This window comes from Ornithodoros turicata, chromosome 1, assembly GCF_037126465.1.
Source record: "Ornithodoros turicata isolate Travis chromosome 1, ASM3712646v1, whole genome shotgun sequence".
NCBI classification, from domain to species: domain Eukaryota; kingdom Metazoa; phylum Arthropoda; class Arachnida; order Ixodida; family Argasidae; genus Ornithodoros; species Ornithodoros turicata.
The window spans coordinates 74,010,699-74,024,156 of NC_088201.1; positions in this window are offsets into that span (position 1 = coordinate 74,010,699).

A 13,458-nucleotide genomic window follows, 5' to 3' on the forward strand; every position below is an offset into this window, starting at 1 on the left:
TGACGTCACGGGTGTCCAGCCAAAAGCAGCGTCTGCAGCGGCGACGCGAGACGCAATGCAATCGAAAGTGCTTTCAGCATGAACGCTACGCACGAAGAAGAGCTGCTTTCTGAGAGCGACGACGACCTTTATTATGAGAACTACGTCGAAGACGAATGTCAGTTTACAACAGGCCCTTTGCCAGTACCGCAAGTACACACGGAAGCGTGCACGCATACGGACGATGAGGCTCCTTCGTCGCCTGAGATTCCCATTCAAGCAGCAGATTTATTTAGCTGACAGCCTGTTGTCTGCACGCGAGTTTTGTGTCTGTTTACACGGCATATGTTGTTGAGCCATCGTTCTGTATATCTTGTTTAGATGCTGGTGCTTAGGCTGCAATCCGGAACGCCCGGATGGATTTCTGTGCTGCTGAACCGTCGTGATTATTTCCCAAATCTGCGACGAAAGCAACATTGATTGCATTGCTCAGTATCATATGTTTCCACTATTATACCTTCACCGTCAACTTCGCTCCGTTTTTGTACGACACATGAGGCACTACATCCCAACCCAACTGGAGCTACACAGAGACAAGAAATGGTACTGTAACAACCATATGTTTATACTCACTGAACTGTGCTTTTACATATGGAAACCACAAAAGTGTGAGTAGTACATGTAAAATTCCTAGAATACCAAACTAAGTTTCGGGACGGCACGCAGAAATTTGACTGATTCTTTCTTTTCTTTTGTGTGTGTGTGTGCAGTACCCTACAGTTTATAGCATATACCTTGTTCGTATGTTTGGTGTGGGGCCGCCCTGGCCGTGGACATCGCAGGCAAATACCCGGCTGCTACGTCATCTATTCGCAGTGCATTTCCATCACCAGTCTATCACGGATTTCAAGGTGGGACAGATATAACAAACAGTTCCAATGAAGAGCAATTTATTGAAGTTGCTATGGGGGGATTTGTATTGACCACGTAATGAATTTTTTCAGAGATTGCTCACTGCATGACTGGAGAACGATCTTGCTGCCCAGCCTGCGTTGAAACCTGGCTGTACTCTTGTACAAGGTACACAGAAACCGTGAAACAAATAATTTTTATTTACATTGATAGAAACCACGCACTTGTGATGCTACAGAGATTACATGACTTCTGGATGTCTTGCAGAAGTTGCATGTCCATCGAAGACCCATGTTGAAAAATACCACAAGATTATTTTATCCTTGCATGCCTACCTCTGCATCAAACGGAGGCAGACATTTGGAACATCTGCGCTAAAAACTAATAATATAAATAGTACAAGCAGGGTTAACCGATATGAAATCCATATGTGGTTTTAAAATTAGGCATTGCATGTCTAGCACATTGTCCTAGACATCCTAAACCACAATAGAAGTACGTGTGTGTATAGTGCCCAGTTTTGAATAAGTTAGGGAATTGAGAAGATTTCTTGTCATTATCTGCTCAGTATAATCACGTTCTTTCTCACTGCAGGATAATGTGTCGTATGCCTCTTCATCAGCATGTAGTGCGCAGTATGTCATTTGTAAGGCTGTTGTGTATTGTGCGATTTGTTCATTTTATTGTAGATATTAAATTTTTGTGTATTTCCAGCAAGTGCTGTGAAATAATTGATTTGTGAAAAAACACTTTATCTTCATATTATTAGATTTTGTGCAAATAAGAGGAGAGGACAAATATTATTCAGCATACTTGTGATAATTTCTCCACATTTTAACATTTTTTCTACGACCTTTATGCTAGCGCACAATGCAAGATATTCCTATTTTCCCATGTGAAACAATAAAGACACAAACTGATATTTAAAATGATGTTCAGTAAACCAAAAAAACAAAAAATTTGTGCGTGTTGCAGCTTAGTCTCGCTATTCTGCAGTCACTAAATGATGTAACTGGCATACACAGCATGGGCGTGGATTCTAATTCTAACAAGTAAGCTGAACAACGACAGACAAATCACACAGAGCCATAGTTTTCCCATGCTCATTTGAATCTCAATTTCGGGGTCGTCAACACTGGAAGTCATGATCATCACATGATGACTTTTTCATGATGACATGACTTTTTCAGCCCAGACATGTGCTGTGTACCAATGTTAAAGCATATGCAGTAATCCTAACACAAAGCACACATAATTTTCCAGCATTAACTCACATCTTGTATTGCAGGAAATAAATAGCACTTCTGGTAGAGGAAGTACTGACTCCGGTGTATATGAGCAAGGCCCATGATGTCGAACAGGCGCAGCGTCTTGGTGATGCTGCTACCAGAGAAAGGGATTGTGGAGCACATTGCAATATTGCGCACAGGTTTCTCATGAACAAGGGCAGCTGGCTGTTGACTGGTTCCTGTGGTCATTCTCACAAGTGATTGTAGCTCTTTCAAGCGTTCCCATTGATGTGAGCTGCACGTTTGTGAGCAGGGGTCGAAACCGGAAATGAACCGTAACCGAAAAACCTAAAAAAACGTTATTTTTTGCCGAACCGAAACCGAACCGAACCGAACCGAACATCTTTTCTCCCCTTGAACGAACTGGAACTGAACCGAAAAAAAATATGATGCGGTAACCGGTTCGCCAGACGGTAAAAACGCCTATACCTTCCCACTCGATTGCCACGCACCAGTTCCCTACATCGCTCGGAATCTCGGAATTCATAGAGCAGACAAATTGATAAACCAAGAAGTGTTGAGTCCATCCATGCACCTCCTACAGCCTCACCTCCAAAAGGTTCATGACATCCCTGCATATATTTGTGACTCGAAAAAAAAAGTGCTACACGACAGCTACAATTGCCTGCTGCACTTGACAGCATTATTGCCTCGGCTGCTTGCATTCATTCAGCGTCGCAGTGTGAAGGCGACGTAAATTTTAATAGTTCACAGAGTAACATCCGCAAGCAACGCATACTTCTAGCGACTACGGGAAAGATGTTGGCGTGTGGTCAAGACCCAGAGCATGGAGAAAGAAAACACAGAGCGGCGCCCTCTTTTGAAAGAGTAGCAACGTGTCGGCCTGCGCGTGGGACTCTGGGATACGCCTATCTACCACGTGGCTGCTTTCTCCCCTTTTTTTCTTTAGAAATTGGCGATAGCCTTTTGCAATGGCGTTCATTGGTATGCTAGCTGTACGTCATTTCCCAGCACTTTTTGGTATAGCAAAAGATTATCTTCTGTGAACTGCAGGGTTCTTTGTACCTATGAAGTGTAGAGGCGAAGCAGTAAGAGGAAGAAAGGAGGAAGCCATCGCCGGAACCTGATATTAATTCTCACATGTGGTACACTGATTAGCACAGCACACGTAAACCGGTTAGAACCGATTAATATCGGTTCAAACCGTTATTTTGGTTTTGCTGAACCCGAACCGATACCTTTGAACCGGAACTTGAACCGAACCCCAACAAATAACGGTTTCGAGCCCTGTTTGTGAGTGATGATCAGCATCCGATGCACACTTTTAGGAGTTCTATAAGGCTGGAGTGTGCCAGGATGAACATGAGAGAAATATTTAATCTTGCTGACACGACAAAAGTTCAAAAGTCATACAACCCCACACTGTGAACAAAACAAAGCTCCAGGAAATGTATCACAGAATTCTTCCCTGCCCTTGCTAGTTTGATACAGCATCTCTGCAATTGTAATTGTAATCTTTGTAATAATAAGAGCAAGTGGGGAGTCAGGTGGCAAAATCCCATTGCTGTAAAGGAATGCAAGTACTAACAGTTTTCTGGCAGATGATAATAAAGCAGACAGCGAAGGTAAAGAGCATCCCCCCACAATGCATCGTAATACTTGGCCATCACCATCCAACTCCTCAACAAGATGGCGCGTATCTACCACATCTATTGGCCTGTTTGGGAAGCAATAAACCAAGGGTTTGTGGCAGAAAGTTAGGTAATGTACAGGGTGTCATGTATGTTTGCGTGCACCGTTACCTTTGTTATCAATCGGCACGAGGCAGGCCGCCACTTCCCACTCCCTCAGATGTATTTAAAAGTGTACCTGGCGTATAATACGCCCTCTTTTTGTCTGTAGTCTCCCATGCTAGGGAGTAGGACGTTCGGGCAGCAATAAAGATGGTTGCTGTGGTAACCTTGTGTCGTCGTTGGTTCGTCGACATGACATATTGGCGACGAGCTTGAACCACGCATGGATACTAAGGAGTTCAACTTCAAGCAAGCCAGGATAGAACTACAAACATGGCAAGGTCAATTCAAGTAGGTCACACAGAACCATTCGATGAATCCATAAGTGACTGGCCGGCGTACGAAGAACGCCTTCTTGCATACTTTCATGTCAACAATGTTGACGAAGCCGACAAAGTGCATGCCCTTGTCAGTATCGTCGGCGCAAAACTTATGGCCAGCTAAAGTCGTTATGTACTCCCGATATGACAACTTCGACGACGTTTGATGCAGTGCTAAAGTTACTCAGGGGACATTTTACTCCAGAGCCCTCAGTAGTAAATAGGCTGGCAGAAGTAAAAGCAGGATCAGTTCCGGGCGCGCCTGGGCCGACTTCGTATTTTTTCCCGCGCGCGGCGTGTGCGGAGGGTGGTCCGCGCGCTTAGCGGCGGGGGAGGGCTGCGCGTGCGCATATCCTAGCGTATTTTTCAGCCTGGGCCGACTTCATTCGTATTTTTTCTGCTACAACAGATGTGTGGTGGGTGGTTTACATGCAAGTATAGACATGCAAAGAGGAGTCATACACAAAAAGTTGAAATATATTTATTAGTGTCAATTATATTGCTAATAGTGCTGAGAATTGTGCCAATAGTGTTGCCAAGTGTGATGCCAATCAGGTGAAGGAGAAAAACCCAGCCGAAAAACCTGCACCACCCATAACAGAAGAAATAAAACACAAGACAGTACAGATAATAGAATATACTTACTCATTACCAATTTCACAGCTTCCATATGGGTATGACTGAATGTCATTAAGGAGGTATCTCTTATCATCATAGGGCATGAGTGCAAGCTTAGTTGTTTCCACTGTATACATGCACTGGCGCTTACTACATATGGACCTTCACACCATTAAACAAAACATCTTTATATACATCATGATGCAATTCCGTACGAGCAATACTTTTCTTGACACTTTTTTCTCTAGCAATTTGACTATAGTCACTCAAACTGATAGAATACATTTTTGCTTTCAGAGCAACCACCTGTTCAGTTATCCTACCCCCCATCTTATCTTTGAAGCGGAGCAGTGCCCCTTTATTTTTATTGCTATAGAGTGGATGATCAGTGGGATAGGATGAAAGATCGAGGTGATCATCTGCAATCTTTTCGATTTCTTCTTCGTACTCTGACGTATGAAACACACCAATGATAGAATCTGTATCCGAATACATGATGGTAATGGGACAATGCAACCTTTCCAAGAGAGTGCAATAGACAAATTCATACTATATTACTACAATCAACTTAAACAAAATACAGAAACCGACACTGAAGATTTTTGTTTAAGTTTAATTTGTACAAGCTTTCGCGTGGAGGTCCACGCTTCCTCAGGTACCTGAAGAAGCGTGGACCTCCACGCGAAACCTTGTACAAATTCAACTTAAACAAAAATCTTCAGTGTCGGTTTCTGTATTTTGTTTATGTGATCTACAGAACTTGACTCCCCTCTTCGTATACGCTTCTATAATCAACTTACTATAATCTAAAATACAAAATCGAATCTACAATGGAAAGCTACATTTTACCTTCCTTTTCTTCCTCTCATGCAACACACAATTATATGACAAAATGTCAAATCGAATGCAATCATTTGAGGAGCTATATCATTGGGCCTCTTCTTTGCTGAATGCTATCTTAATTGATCTAAATCGCCTGGGGGACAGTAAACAGCGATCGTACAAAGAGTTACAGCTTAACTTCAATACCTGCTTCTCAAAGTCCGTTTGCGCTGCAATGCGTAGCTGAATGTTCATTTCAATGTACGGACCAAAGATCGTACCCTGACGAAATTTCAACACTCTATGGATTTTGCTCACCCGCATACCTAACCTACAATACAGACTCAGCAAACGATAATGTACAACATACTCTGTTTTATCATTACAAGTGAGAAGTAACTTACCCTGTGCTGCAGGTTTATAATTCAACTGATCTTTTGGAGCCAACTGGTACTCTGACAACCAGCCGTCATCAACCTTTTGCTTCACAGGAGCTAGTGGGAAATACGTGGTCTTCTGATGGTAGCTCCGGTGGGTAGACGACGTCACACACGTAAATGTAGCCGTACTCTGCATCCTGAGGATGGTTAATGATGTCCAAACTCGAAAATTAGATTCGGGCACCCACTCGAATCTTCCAGTAGGCAATGGCAATGTTTGACAACTGGCATAAAGACTGTTTGCATCCTAATAGGAGATATAACTCTGTGGTTTCTCTGGATCAAAGTTTGCACAATATTTGTTATTGGCAGCAGCATACCTCAATCTTTGCTGACAAATACCACCTCTAATGGAAGACTCGATGGTTGAATCTGGGTAGACTGACAAGGTGCAGCACTTCCAAGCCATATGTCTTCATAGAAAGCTGTCTAAAATGCTGCATAACATCTAAGAGGAGCAGGACCTCGCATTCAAAAATAGATCAAAGTATAATCTTTCAGCGACTTGGTCAAATCAAAATGTTCATAAGTTTCCAGTGCGAAAGCGTAGTCACCATCGCTGATGTGTGTACCATTCAAATAATCATAAAAACCCTCCTTGGCCGGCAGGCATTCTTCATTGTAGACTTCAAAACTTTTGATCCAGCAATAAGCGTACACACCATTCCTGGTTAAACGTGCAAAGTCATTACCATACACTTGCCGTAGGTACTTAAATGCTTCAACTCCTTCCGACACTTTCAAACTATCCACCAAGCAAGAAAGATTTAGCAAGATTTAAAAGTTGAGTGGCGTCTCTGAATATGAGATTCCCATATTCAAAATTCCGAATCTTCTCCGAACTCGTTGCAATGAGCTTGGGCGGACATTTCCAATTCAAAGCATGGAAGCAATGGAACAAGGATCTGATGTCATACTGAAGGTTGTGGATGAGCATGGAATTTTGCCGTGATTGCTGCAACTGATGTTACATTCGTTACAAATGGTAGCCAAAAAGTTGCTGACACTGCTTTCACGAATGTGATCGTGATGACGAACCTTTTTCCTATCAACACTAAACAACACACCACAATACTCGCAGTGCGTTGCAGTGACATGTTTACGAGTTTCTTCTCTGTGAACTTAATCGGGGCAGGGCAACGACCGATATCGACCACCTTGCTATGAAAACGTAACAGGCAGTCGACACACCTGGCAGCGGCATCGGGGCCTAAATATTTTTCTTTTGCAAGTATTTTCGAATCGTACGCTCTGATTAGAATACAGCAGAAGGAACTCATAACATGCTTCTGCACGGCACGTTTCACATTCGTGTCATTTTAGAACATTCTTACATGGCTCTGGGAACTCCAACAAAAGCTCCTCAAAATTCCTTCATACTCTCCTATGTGACACTAGCTTTTCCTCTGTTCTAAATACCCTTGTACACTTTCACAAAAACTATTTTTGCCAACCAAACAAGCTAGCAAAATTCTTTATCCCCAAAAAATGATTATCAAATTCCAATAATTGCACTTTATCGCTATATGCGAGACGCAGAAAACGAGAAGTGTGGATACTCCCATCCTGATATGAGTACACATACACTTCAATTTGATTCCGTTCTTCAAATTCTGTGATCTCCGAATACGATACCGGACCGTCGTGCCACCATCTGACTCTAGCCAAGGAATTCGATTCGAGATCAACCAGATACTTGCGATATTTACAATTTTTACAAATTTACAATCATTTCTGTGTTTTTTGAGGATGCAATAATGCTAAAGTATTGTATTTGAAACACTCATTACTCATTGTCGGGGCATTTCACGTTTGTGAGTGTCTTGCTTCTTTTTTTCAATTCGGTAGGAATTACAGTGTCACAGCCAATTTTCTTTTTTTCAATCCCGCTTGTGTTCAATTCAATTTCGAACACGGCCCGGGAGACATAACCGGTACATCCACCCTGATAATTTTCCAGGTTACGCGCTAACTCGCTAATCATTTCATTTAGCGCAACCATTATATGCGCGAGACTATGATTTTCACGCGACACGGCACTTAGAAAAGCAAAGTGGCTGCTCGTCGAATCGCCAACTTGCTTCACCATCAATACCTTCACGCACATATAAAATTTAAATGGTATGGGATGTTGTTGTAATATGGAAATTATATCGTGCCGGTAATGCATCAGGTATTCGAACAGATCCTCGACAAAGTCGTCATACGGTGACGCCAACAGAACGTACCCTTCAGCGTACCAACAAGGTACCCTTCAAAGGCCGCAGCGGATTCAAAGAATGGAAAATATGGTACGCTAACACCAGGATGAGCCACCGAAACATGTTCCGCGAGATCATTCACAACAGGCTCTGGGCTATCTGGATTTTGCACGGCATCTGCTGGCGTATTATCATCAAAAACTCCATCCATCAAAACACGCTCAAATTCTAAACCCCACTCTTCGTCAAACAAAGCAGGATCTAAATTTGGAACGTTAGCTTCCTCCTCCATACGACGAATTACCTCCTCAACGTAATCATACCCACAGATTCCGCTGCGAGGCACTAGAACAGACATTCCATAAATTAAAATAGGAATAATACGCAAGAAGCAGACTTACTCTTCAAAGATCTCGGCAGCAGCACACCAAAACAAATTGGCAACAGAACTTGGTGGCAAAAAACAAGCCATCGGTCACTATTTTCTAGTAAGTGTGGGCGGACCCGAAAATTGTATGTAGAAAATCGATAACCAATGGCATACCACAGATCATCAATAGGCATCCTTTCCATCGCATTCTCTCTATTGTCAACAACGAAAACAGATGTGTGCTATTCACTCTCACTGGAGGACTGAGTTTACAGCTTTCTTATCTTATTCCACTTACTCTAAGGAGATTTTTTTTTAGATTACGAGTGCCTCCTGACACGCGATTTGCCCATTGTCCAAACATTGAAGACACCACCCAGAAGTTTCTTTATACAAAATGGTGACCATCTGCGAAGATGTCGCTGCGGTGGATTGATTTCAACAAAAGCATAAGACTGGCTAGATCATAATATCAGGCCATATCTTGGATGCCACCCCAGCTCTGAATCAGCATGAACTCGGCTGAGAGATTTCACTTGACTATACAGTGGATGATGTACAAGGACCTATTGAAATTAAACTCGTAATTGAACTGCAACGGACCTGAGAGTGACTTCAAACTCATCTTGCGAAGTTTACCGTATCAACTCAGAACAAGACGTGGACAACTAAGGAAGAGACTACAAAAGCTTGTCGCTGTGAAATGTGACTTGCTAAGACACTATCGTGACAGCGAACAGATTTCACCGACCCTTATAAATGCCGGTTTGAGAAGACCAATCCTTCGGAATTATTACATTCAACATTCGCACTACATCGTCCAGCAAAAGGAAGACTGTTCTCGCACATTGAACAAATAAAACAATTTTTTTAAAGCGAGGCGGTATTCCTCTTCAGTCATTTTTATTACCTTGAGATCGTTGTGTACAAGATTGTCAAATAATGACATAATGCTTTTGAGTGGATAATTCTTACAAAGACGAGAAGCAAATACGGCAACAAAGACATCGCAGTGGGAGCTGTAGAGACTCTGTATACACTTTTCACAATATTCGTCAACAGGTAGATCTAGCAGTTCTTCTTCAATTGGTGGTAGACCAAAGCTGTCCACATAGATGAATCTATTATTTCGATCCATCATATACAACAACTAATGTTCTCAAGGGCCGTCGTGTGGATGCGTATTAATGACAATGGAACCTTCTTCTTCAAGTGGCGAAACTCGGCCAACCCGGCGAGACTGTCGACAGCGTAGGTTCCTCGACAATTCTCACAGTTTGAGGATTCATAGAAAATAATTTAAGGTCTAGAACATCCATGATTTAATCCAAGTGAACTGCAAGGTCGGCATTCACGGTCAATATCTTGGGGCTCTCACTTATAAGTATAACCGACACCGCGTTACGCAATGGTTTTGCGAATTTAAGTTCAATTCTACAATTTCCGTTACGTATGGGATTAAAGTAACCACCCAGAGACTCGTTTGCACTGAGATTCCAATGTAAGATGAATGAATTAGTTTTATAATTCTGATAACATAGCTCGACGATTCTATCATTCAGTTGAGATAGGAATTCATAATAACTTCCTCTGCATAGATGATTGTCCTAATCGTATGAGTCCGGCAATCGTTAACGTTACTGAACTCACATTGAAATGTTCAAAATTGAATGGACTCAATTTGAAGTCACCCCGATAGGCTTCGGTTCGTGTCATAACCATTGAGATTCGATCTGGAATGCGATCGGTGTATAGATTATAAAAAATTCCATCCACCGAGCCGGCAGTTAATCACGATGAATGTACACCAACTACCCCGCCTCCACACACTCCTTCCGGCAGTTAATGTCTTAATTTTGCTCTCTAAACCTCGCATAGTATAACATGCTGTATGTTTCTTCAATATAGACTGGTGAGAGAGGAAAGTTGAGTTAGTGACTTCACGTAATGACAATACTGCGTTGTGTATCTTGATTTGGTGTTGGTTTGTTTCTCCTGGAGCAGTCAATAAGAGATGCGTGTCGCTAGCGTGCACGGCAGATACCCCAACATCCAATCCAGGTAATAATAGCTTCATTTGATCTGTCAAATCTGTATTAACACGCATGACAACTTCAAATAGTTTTCCACCACTTGTTCTAGAACTGAGTGCTTTAGCAACTTTTGAATTTGGATCATTTGCAGCATATTCACCTAAATCATAAATATACAAACCACAATCATGTACTGTTTTCTGAATGTGCGTATTTGTGTGGAGCAAAGTGTCAAGCATACATCGATAGGAATTCAGACAATTTGACGATACTAATCGCTGACTGATATATACATGAATACACTTAAACATTGCAGCTCCCAAGTTATTCACGGGGAATACAACATCATTGACTACACCATCCGCAGTTCTTGTATATGGATCACTTCCATCACTTCTCAATATCTGCATAGTTAGTTTAATGTACATGCTAGAAACATCAACATAGAGATCAGAAAGATTGCTTATATTCCATTCAATTGTAGATTCGCCACCGGTAATTGTCGATATAGGATAGAACAATTGATTCTCACATGATTCTATAGAGATTTGAGTTGGCGGGATTTGAAATAGCTCACACTCTCCCTTCAAAACCAGTTCGGACTGGGCGTGGACTACAGTTTGCGACTGAATACAAGTATCACCCTCTCCATTGTTTTATTTATTTTTTTCAGGACTTGCCAGACCACTTATCTGGCGTTATGACTCTTATTTCCGCTTTTCGCGAAGACTTCGTTTTATCTCGCAGGCATTGAACCCGAATGCAATTGTAAAACTGGATGACACTGTGTCGCGAACGCTTTGATTTAGCCCGCTGCAATCAGTTATCTTGCCTTATTTCCCGTTTTGCCCTATCTTGGCCCCCATTGCAAGCCTTGGACGGATTCTTTTTCCTATCTAGTCATACAAACGGACAACTGCATTGACGAAAATATTTATTCCGAACTCCAATGCTTTTCTTCTTCTTTTCCTCCGTCTGGTGCCACCGGCGAAATCTTTTAAGACTTGTGCTTTAAGCTCAGATACACTGCTTCTAATAGCTTCTTTCAAATGTTGTCCATATGATAGTTCTCGTGTGAGATTTTTTGCAGCATTCATTGCGGTCTTAGTAACATATGGATGTGCTCGGCGCAGGAGTGGTAATGCAAACTTGCGCAATGATTTAAAGAATCCACTACCCCTCTGAAACTCGTACTTTTTGTGTATGACTCCTCTTTGCATGTCTATACTTGCATGTAAACCACCCACCGCACACCTGTTGTAGCAGAAAAAATACGAATGAAGTCGGCCCAGGTAAAAAAATGGCACAAGGAGTCATCCCAGGCTGAAAAATACGCTACGATAAGCGCACGCGCAGCCCTCCCCCGCCTGCAAGCGCGCGGACAACCCTCCGCACACGCACCACCGGGAAAAAATACGCGAGTGAAGTCTGCCCAGGCGCGCCCGGAACTCATCTCGCTTTTACTTCTGCCAGCCCATTTACTACTGCCCTCAGTCATTGGCGAGGGAGCCAAGTTTCATAGGCGCACTCACAAAGACAACGAAACTATTACAGAATTTGTTGCTGCATTGTGTAAATTGGCCGAAACTTGTGATTTGGGACTTTCCTGGACGAATCACTTCGTGACCAATTTTTGTGCGGTCTTCAACGTGTTGAGATTCAGCGCGTGCTTTTCACGGAGGATAAGAAGCTGTCATTTCAAAAGGCCGTCGATAAAGCACTAGCATTGGTAAACGCTACCAAACATGCAACAGCAACTCATTCGAAGAGCGAACTTCCAAGTGGTGAACTTCTCCGGATGCAGTGTTATGAGACCCGTGCTCTAGGTGCGCCTCAAGTATACATGTTATGTTCAAGTAAACATGTTTACAGCGTCTTACGTGTACCTTCGTTCCATCCGGAAGGATGTTCTGTTGCAATGATTGGCTGTTAGCCGACGTAACACGTAAGCACAACCGTAAACGCAGCAGTGTGAATCAGCACTAAAAGCCGTAGGAAATTTCACTGCGCAAAGCCCTTCACTAAGTGGTCTGACGCGCTTCGAACGTTGTCTGCGCCCCTAAAGAAGATGAAAGCTGGAAGAAGTGAGCCCATTCGTGTGACAATAAACGGAGTACTGCTCAACATGGAATTGGATACCGGAGCAGCGATTTCTGTAATCTCCACCAGTGATTTCGAAGCGATTTTTGGTGATACTCGGCTAGAAGAAACGAATTTAAAATTACGAACCTATACAGGTGAAGAAGTGTCACCGATAGGAGTCGCACAAGTTGGAGTGGAATACAACCATCAAAATGCGATATTGCCGCTGTACGTTGTTCGTCAGCCAGGACCACCGCTACTGGGACGTGAGTGTTTGCTCGCCGTACGTTTGGACTGGCCATCATTGTGCAGTGTCAACAACATTCGTCGATCCAGCGGCCTGGCTTCAAAGGACGTGATGCAAAATTTGAACCTGCTGCTCGACAAATATGGTACTCTTTTTAACGGCGACTTGGGAACAGTGACAGGTGAGAAGGCGCAGCTTTTTCTCAAGGAGGTAGCCGCCCAAAATTTTTGAAGGCCCGTATTGTACCTATTGCACTACAGCCAGCGGTCGAAGATGAATTACAGAAATTACAGGACATGGGAATTATCACTCCGGTCGCAGTACGCGAATTTGCAACTCCAATTGTACCAGTTATCAAGCGAGACGGACCACTACGCTTATGCGGAGATTA